The sequence below is a fragment of the Bos grunniens genome, chromosome 4 (assembly GCF_055505025.1).
Source record: "Bos grunniens cultivar Pamir isolate PY7600 chromosome 4, Bosgru_T2T1.0, whole genome shotgun sequence".
In the NCBI taxonomy this organism is placed as follows: Eukaryota; Metazoa; Chordata; class Mammalia; order Artiodactyla; family Bovidae; genus Bos; species Bos grunniens.
In genome coordinates this window covers 88,738,986-88,747,184 of record NC_141168.1, presented here as the reverse complement: position 1 = coordinate 88,747,184, position 8,199 = coordinate 88,738,986, and the positions used below count along the sequence as shown (strand labels likewise).

Sequence of the window (8,199 nt, the reverse complement as noted above, 5' to 3'; positions counted from 1 at the left end):
TGGGGTTTTACAGCCAATTGGGGAACTAGTTGAAAAACCCTGGACAGAAACTCAACAAGAAGTGAAACCAAATTCCATTTAAGAATGAAACCACACTGATCACATGAGATGCCCATGTCATCACCTGGTGCACGGAGAGGGAAGCAAATATACTGATGATCTGGTCCAGATGCCAGGCAGCTGCATTCATCCTTATAAGAGAGAGGAGACAAACAGTGCAACAGAGTGGATAGATCTCTCCTCCTGGTGAATTTAATGCTGTGTATTTACTAGAGTTGAGTGACATTTGGATTATAATCACATTGGGTGAGTGGCAGTGAAAACAGAAAACATCTCTTTTAGTCTGACTATAGATTAATCACAGGATTTTCAATCTGGAAAAGACCTTTGAGATCAGTTCTTCTGGAACTTGAACAGTTAACCCATGAGTAAACTGAAAATTAAAGAAATTAGGTCACTTAGAACAAATTATTCTAACTCCTGTCTCAGTACTTTCTATCACATCCCACTATCGGAACAACAGTATTAATATCCATTTTTATGACTAAAATATTGACAGGGATGAGAGGGGAAGCACAGAGCACAAAGTACAGTGACAGCTCAATACTTATTCTGTGCCAGACACACAGTTCTAAGTCTTCTGTACATATTCATCTCACTTAATCTTCACAATGCCAAGGAGTCCACAGCATCTCCCTTTTATGAATTAGGAAATGGAGACATAAAGAAGTGAAATTATTTAAGGTCACAGAAAAGGTAAACAGTGGAGCTGAGATTCAAACCCAGGCAGTCTCACCCCAAAGTTTATTCTCTTAACTATTCTACCATCATTAAAGAACGTATTTGCAAGATGATTTTTAAAATTAGAATAAATTAAACAAACTTTAAATCTGAATCTATGGCCTTGCAGACGCAGCCACCCCGGAACCTCCCTTGCTGTCTAGCCATGGTCAACCCCACTGTGTTCTTCAACATCGCTGTCGACAGCGAGCCCTTGGGCCGCGTCTCTTTTGAGCTGTTTGCAGACAAAGTTCCAAAGACAGCAGAAAACGTTCATGCTCTGCGCACTGGAGAGAAAGGATTTGGTTATAAAGGTTCCTGCTTTCACAGAATAATCCCGGGATTTATGTGCCAGGGTGGTGACTCCACATGCCATAATGGTACTGGTGGCAAGTCCATCTATGGCGAGAAATTTGATGATGAGAATTTCATTCTGAAGCATACAGGTCCTGGCATCTTGTCCACGGCAAATGCTGGCCCCAACACAAACGGTTCCCAGTTTTTCATCTGCACTGCCAAGACTGAGTGGTTGGACGGCAAGCATGTGGTCTTTGGCAAGGTGAAAGAGGGCATGGATATTGTGGAAGCCATGGAGCGCTTTGGGTCCAGGAATGGCAAGACCAGCAAGAAGATCACCATTGCTGACTGTGGACAAATCTAATAAATTTGACTTGTGTTTTACTTAACCACCAGACCGTTCCTTCTGTAGCCCAGGAGAGCACCCCTTCACCCCCATCTGCTCGAAATATCCTATAATCTTTGTGCTCTCGCTACAGTTTCTTTGGGTTCCATATTTTCCTTATCCCCCTTCAAGGTTAGCTGGATTGCAAAGTTAAATTTATGATTATGAAATAAAAACTAAACAATTAAAAAATAAATAAATAAATCTGAATCTATGCTTTATTTAGATTTCTTTAAAAACTAATTAACAGCAAGTAGGAAGATTTTCTTTACCCAAAGACAGGACACTTTCAATAGCATGTCACCCAGCTTTTAACCACACAGTTGTTTTATTTTGAGTGTTGTTATTTAAACCACAGCACATCCAAATAAGTGTAGTTTAGAAGAAAACATGATTATAAGGGGCTTCTACACTTTGTAAGAAGTACATTTTAATAGTGTCCTTTGTAATAGCTTCCTTTATCTTGGCTATCAACATTCAAGAACGTTTTCTAGCGAGAGTACCAATTGCACAAATACAGGGTAGGACAAGATCTCCAGCTTTAGGTTGGCAATTTGAATATCCCCTGAGGAAAATGATCCAAGTTTTATAAATGGAAGAAAAAATAAAGAAGATGCCAGATTCTTCAACTTAGCTATCTCTCCCTATCAGTGATTAGGTAATAATCAACAGTCACATTTGGGGATGAATTTTCTAAGTAAAGCAGAAGCATATCACTGACTAGAATTACGAAATCTTTCCACTGCTTCAAGATGCTTTTTATTGATAAAGAAATTTTAAGGAAATTTAAAAAGAGAAATCTTTCAATTCCCTTATTTTTCCAAGTCTAAAATGATCAAAGAACCTCTGTAATAATATATTCAGAGGTGTTTCTCTCCCAAAAGTACAGCCTATATATCCTTATGATAATAATGGTCTGATCCATTTCTTATGTGCTTTCTATGTACAGATATAGTGTTAAATGCTTTACAAATCCTGTATCTCACAGAAGCCTTCCCAAAACTGAACTGGTGGCAAGGTGTGTGTGTGGGGGGGGGCGGTGGGGGGGTGTCGTAATTTCTCCCATTCTACAGACGAGGAAAATAAAGTCCAGAGAAGTTAAGTAATTTGCAGCTGGTAAGAGCTACAGCTAGTCTTAGCTGCATTCAAATCCAGTTTCTTTGACTTCAAACACCTTCTCTCTCTCTCTCTCTTTTTATTTTAATATTTATTTGTTTATTTGGCTGTGTCAGGTCTTAGTTGCAGCATGTGGGTTCAGCACATAGGCTTAGTAGCTCTTTGGCATGTGGGATCTTAGTTCCCCAACCAGGCATTGAACCCACATTCCCTGCATTGCAAGGTGGAATCTTAACCACTGGATCACCAGGGAAGTCCCAAAACACCTCTTCTTAAAGGCTACTCTACTGCCTCTCTCGAAGACCCAACTGTCTCATCAGTTGTGTTCACTAAGCCAGGACAACTTCTCAGCAGATTAGAGACCCGTGGTGATCCATTATGTCTTGAGGTAGCACAACTTACCAGCCAGCTGGCCTCTGCTTACCTGTGAGGCTCACAAACCATCCCTCTAAATGGTGATGGTCAGTACTGTGCTGGCTAGGTTCATCAAGGCTGCCAGGGTGGCCACAGCTGCAAAGTAGACCACCTACAGAAGGAAGAGAAAGGGAGTTTGGAACCCAAGAATGAACTGTCTTAGCTCATTGTAATACATACAGTTATTTATCTGATAGCTTGAAGAACATCTAAATAAACCTGAAGACTTTTGAGAGAAAGCGTTACAAGGCAGGTTTGAAGCCAAATGTTGCATTTATTCTAAGCATTTTCTTCTTCCACCCCAGTGGCACCAGATCTGGTGCTAATTTGTACCTTGCAGACAGACTCTGCTGTTCTATTGCCTTCATCCCTGGGGTATGTAGACTCTGATTCACAAATTAGGGGTGAGGAGAACCCTAGTTAAAGTTTAGCTAGATCCCACATCAGTAGGCAGGGCCATCCAGTGATGACTCACCAAAGGGCATGCAGTCTCATCTGTGACTTTCACACTCATGGCACCAGGGGGAGACAGTGACACAATTGGGGTGAGCCAGCCATGCCACTCTTGCTCCATCTCCCTTCTGTAGGAGAATACCAGCATCAGGACGACATAGCAGGTGGGGACAGAGGCATTCTAAGTGAAGAGCAAGGTGTGAGCAACTGCAGAGAGAAGCGATATTTCCTCTTCATTTTAAGAGACAGGTTACAAATATATCATTGTTTAATGCAGAATAACTGCATTTGACCAAATCCCCATGCCAACCAGGGCTCTTATTTCCATCAGCTATCACAGGCTGAGTAGGAGGCAAGGAGCAGGCTTGTGTGCTCACTAAAGGCAAAGCCTTTACAACCAAAAGAAGGAAAGAAAAGAAAAAAGCTGGGCTTTTCAAATAAATGAAAACATGCTTTGAGAGAAAGATGACATGAAAAGCAGGATGTTCAATAAATCAAAGCTTAAATTTTCCTGATTTACTTAAAATTTACTGATATATCACTCTTCTGGATTTAATTCATGACTCAAATTATCAATATGGCCTAAGGACCAACAGTCCAAATTTTAAATAAGTTAACCTGTTCAATGCAATGGCTTCAGAGACTGCTTTATGAAGCCTCCTAGGTGGAATGAAAACAATCAGGCTGACTGGTAATCACAAGAATTGGAAAAATTTAGGAAATCCTATATTCTTCTTCAGTAAAAGAAGGTTAAAGATATATTAGAGGCAAAAGCTAAAAATAGATTGGCATTTGAACAAATAAGTCTCCAGATATTAGTTCCCAGTTCAGATAGATTACTTGGTACAAAAGATATCTTTTACATGTAGAAATTGTCTTTAATAAAAATAACATGACTATTATAAACAGGTAATACCAGAGTATTAAAAAGAAAATATATTTTCAGGAATTTAATATTAAAAATCTGTGGTGGATAAAAAAATCTAAAAACTGTAATAAAATATTCTAAATATAGTACCAGGGAATGACAGGAAGCTGGATAACTCTTTTTCTAGCTCTTATAAGTTATGCCCTATTGCTATTAAGTTCATATCTGTATTTTATTTTGCTAAACAAAAAATTCAAGTGTGGCCATAATTTACCCTATAATTATTTATGTACTACCCTTTTATCCTTGGTTTCCTGTCAATCCAATCATTAAAACCCCAAATATTAATACAGATCCAGCACCACTAAGCCAAACACTGCTATTAGTAGAAGATGGTATCCATATAACTCTACCAGGAACACAGATATGGCAAAAGTGCCATATGTGGTCTCCCTGCAAGGCAGTATAAGCAAAACATGCTTTAATCATTGATCTAAAAGATGAAACAAAGTTAAAATCCAGAAAGATGCATTTCTCCCAAAGGACATGTATCAATATTATGCAGGATTTAAAACCTGAGTGTCCAAAATTATATTCTTATGCAGTACAGATATAACATTTTTAATGCAATACAGTTACACTTTAAAAAGCTGGATGTGCTAAGTGCATTCTAAGTAGCTTCAGTTGTGTCTGACTCTTTGGGACTCTATGGACTGCAGCCCACCAGGCTTCTCTGTCCATGAGATTCTCTAGCCAAGAATACTGGAGTGGGTTGTCCTACCCTTCTCCAGATCTTTCCAACCCAGGGACTGAACCCATATCTCTTACATCTCCTGCATTGGCAGGCGGGTTCTTTACCATTAGTGCCAACTGGTAAGCCCAAAAAGCAGGACAGAATATATTTTAAAATCTTAAAACACCAAAGAGCCAAGAAGCCCATGAGAAAATATCAAATGAATACTTGGAGAATTAGAATTCCAAGAATTAAGCCCAGGGGACACTGAGATATCTGCCGATTCAGAAGAAACAGCTGTGAAACAGAACTGCAGTTTTAGTGCCTTAGAAAGTCAGATGATGGAAGTCTATGCTCACCAAAAGACAAAGATAAAATAGTTCCTACTTTAAGCTGAGCTATAATTCTATCCTCAGGGTAAATTAGAGTAAACTAACCATTGCCTCAACTCTTAGTCCAGCTTTACTCCATCGGATGGTCTAAAAAACCTCAAGTCTTGAACTTGAGGCTTGAGATTCAAACCTCAAATTTAAACTGGTTCCAAGCGGGTCATGCCAATAGATTTCAGATATTTAAATTATCAGATACAGACTGCAAAACAATAATGCTTAATATATTTAATAAATGCAAAGTCTGACAATCTGAGCAAGGAATTGGAAACTATAAAAAGTGACAGAGGCAGTTTAAAAAGGAACTAAATACAAATTCTAGAACTGAAAAATATTGCAACAGAAAGTAAAAATTCAATCGATAAGTCCTATAGTAGATTACAACTAAAGAGCAATTAACTAACTACAGATATATCTGAAGAAAAACCCAATATAAAACACAGAAAGACAAATGCAGGGAAACATTGTAGGAATGAAAATGAAAAAGGAGAAAAAGAAATATAATGGATCAAACGGAAGACACAAAATAACATGGTAGGTTTAGCGTAACTATATCATGAGTTACCAGTAAGTACCAGTTCAGTTCAGTTCAGTTCAGTTGCTCAGTCGTGTCCGACTCTTTGCAACCCCATGAATCGAAGCACGCCAGGCCTCCCTGTCCATCACCAACTCCCAGAGTTCACTGAGACTCACGTCCATTGCATCAGTGATGCCAGTCAAGTGGGCCTTAGAAAGCATCACTACAAACAAAGCTAGTGGAGGTGATGGAATTCCAGTTGAGCTATTTCAAATCCTGAAAGATGATGCTGTGAAAGTGCTGCACTCAATATGCCAGCACATTTGGAAAACTCAGCAGTGGCCACAGGACTGGAAAAGGTCAGTTTTCATTCCAATCCCAAAGAAAGGCAATGCCAAAGAATGCTCAAACTACTGCACAATTGCACTCATCTCACATGCTAGTAAAGTAATGCTCAAAATTCTCCAAGCCAGGCTTCAGCAATACGTGAACCGTGAACTTCCTGACGTTCAAGCTGGTTTTAGAAAAGGCAGAGGAACCAGAGATCAAATTGCCAACATCCACTGGATTATGGAAAAAGGAAGGTAGTTCCAGAAATTAACATCTATTTCTGCTTTATTGACTATGCCAAAGCCTTTGACTGTGTGGATCACAATAAACTGGAAAATTCTGAAAGAGATGGGAATACCAGAACACCTGACCTGCCTCTTGAGAAATCTGTATGCAGGTCAGGAAGCAACAGTTAGAACTGGACACGGAACAACAGACTGGTTCCAAATAGGAAAAGGAGTACGTAAAGGCTGTATATTATCACCCTGCTTATTTAATTTATACGCAGAGTACATCATGAGAAACGCTGGACTGGAAGAAACACAAGCCGGAATCAAGATTGCCAGGAGAAATATCTATAACCTCAGATATGCAGATGACACCACCCTTATAGCAGAAAGTGAAGAGGAACTAAAAAGCCTCTTGATGAAAGTGAAAGAGGAGAGTGAAAAAGTTGGCTTAAAGCTCAACATTCAGAAAACGAAGATCATGGCATCCGGTCCCATCACTTCATGGGAAATAGATGGGGAAACAGTGGAAACAGTGTCCGACTTTATTTTTTGGGGCTCCAAAATCACTGCAGATGGTGATGGTGACTGCAGCCATGAAATTAAAAGACGCTTACTCCTTGGAAGGAAAGTTATGACCAACCTAGATAGCATATTCAAAAGCAGAGACATTACTTTGCCAACAAAGGTCCATCTAGTCAAGGCTATGGTTTTTCCTGTGGTCATGTATGGATGTGAGAGTTGGACTGTGAAGAAGGCTGAGCGCTGAAGAATTGATGCTTTTGAACTGTGGTGTTGGAGAAGACTCTTGAGAGAGTCCCTTGGACTGCAAGGAGATCTAACCAGTCCATTCTGAAGGAGATCAGCCCTGGGATTTCTTTGGAAGGACTGATGCTAAAGCTGAAACTCCAGTACTTTGGCCACCTCAAGCGAAGAGTTGACTCATTGGAAAAGACTCTGATGCTGGGAGGGATTGGGGGCAGGAGGAGAAGGGGATGACAGAGGATGAGATGGCTGGATGGCATCACTGACTTGATGGACGTGAGTCTGAGTGAGTCTAAATGTTCAAATTAAAGGATAAAGAGTGACAAATTGGATTTTATAATACAACTAAATGCTTCTTACAAGAGATACATTAAAACAAGAGAATAAGAAAGATTAAAGAAAAGGACATATAATAACATCCATGCAAACACTAACTGAAAGAATCCATGTCACTAAATTGATATCAGACAAAGTAGACTTCAAGGCAAAAAAAGCATTACTTGAAATAAAAAGAATCACTTCATAATGATAAAGGCTCAATTCATCAGGAAGATATAAAAATTCTAATTTTGTATGTACCCAATAACAACGGATCAAAATACATGACTTGAAAATTGTGCAGAATTAAAAGAAGAAACAGACAATCGTTGTGGGAGATTTTAACTTACCTCCTCCCTCTTGGTAACTGATAGAACAAGCCAAAAATAAATACATACTAAGAATATGTACTTCTTATTGTTTGTTGTTTAGTTGCTAAGTTGTGTCCAACTCTTTGTGACCCCATGGACTGTAGCCCACCAGGGTCCTCTGTCCACAGGATTTTCCAGGCAAGAATACTGGTGTGGGTTACTGTTTCCTCCTCCAGAGGATTTTCCTGACCCAGGGATTGAACCTATGTCTCCTGCATTGCAGGTGAATTCTTTAC

The 8,199-nt window shown here is 39.4% G+C and overlaps 1 long non-coding RNA gene and 1 pseudogene across 2 annotated transcripts; one reads left to right on the top strand and one right to left on the bottom strand.

The window, feature by feature from the left end:
- On the top strand, nt 1-1,466 carry LOC147374498 (peptidyl-prolyl cis-trans isomerase A pseudogene; annotated as a pseudogene). Its single transcript, XR_015162821.1, has one exon. The product of XR_015162821.1 is annotated as a peptidyl-prolyl cis-trans isomerase A pseudogene (transcript).
- A 1,182-nt stretch (nt 1,467-2,648) lies between these two features.
- On the bottom strand, nt 2,649-3,652 carry LOC147374497 (uncharacterized). Its single transcript, XR_015162833.1, has 2 exons — nt 3,468-3,652; nt 2,649-3,104 (listed from the first exon to the last, which is right to left on the bottom strand). It is a non-coding gene; the product is annotated as an uncharacterized LOC147374497 (long non-coding RNA).
- Between the last annotated feature and the right edge of the window lie 4,547 nt (nt 3,653-8,199).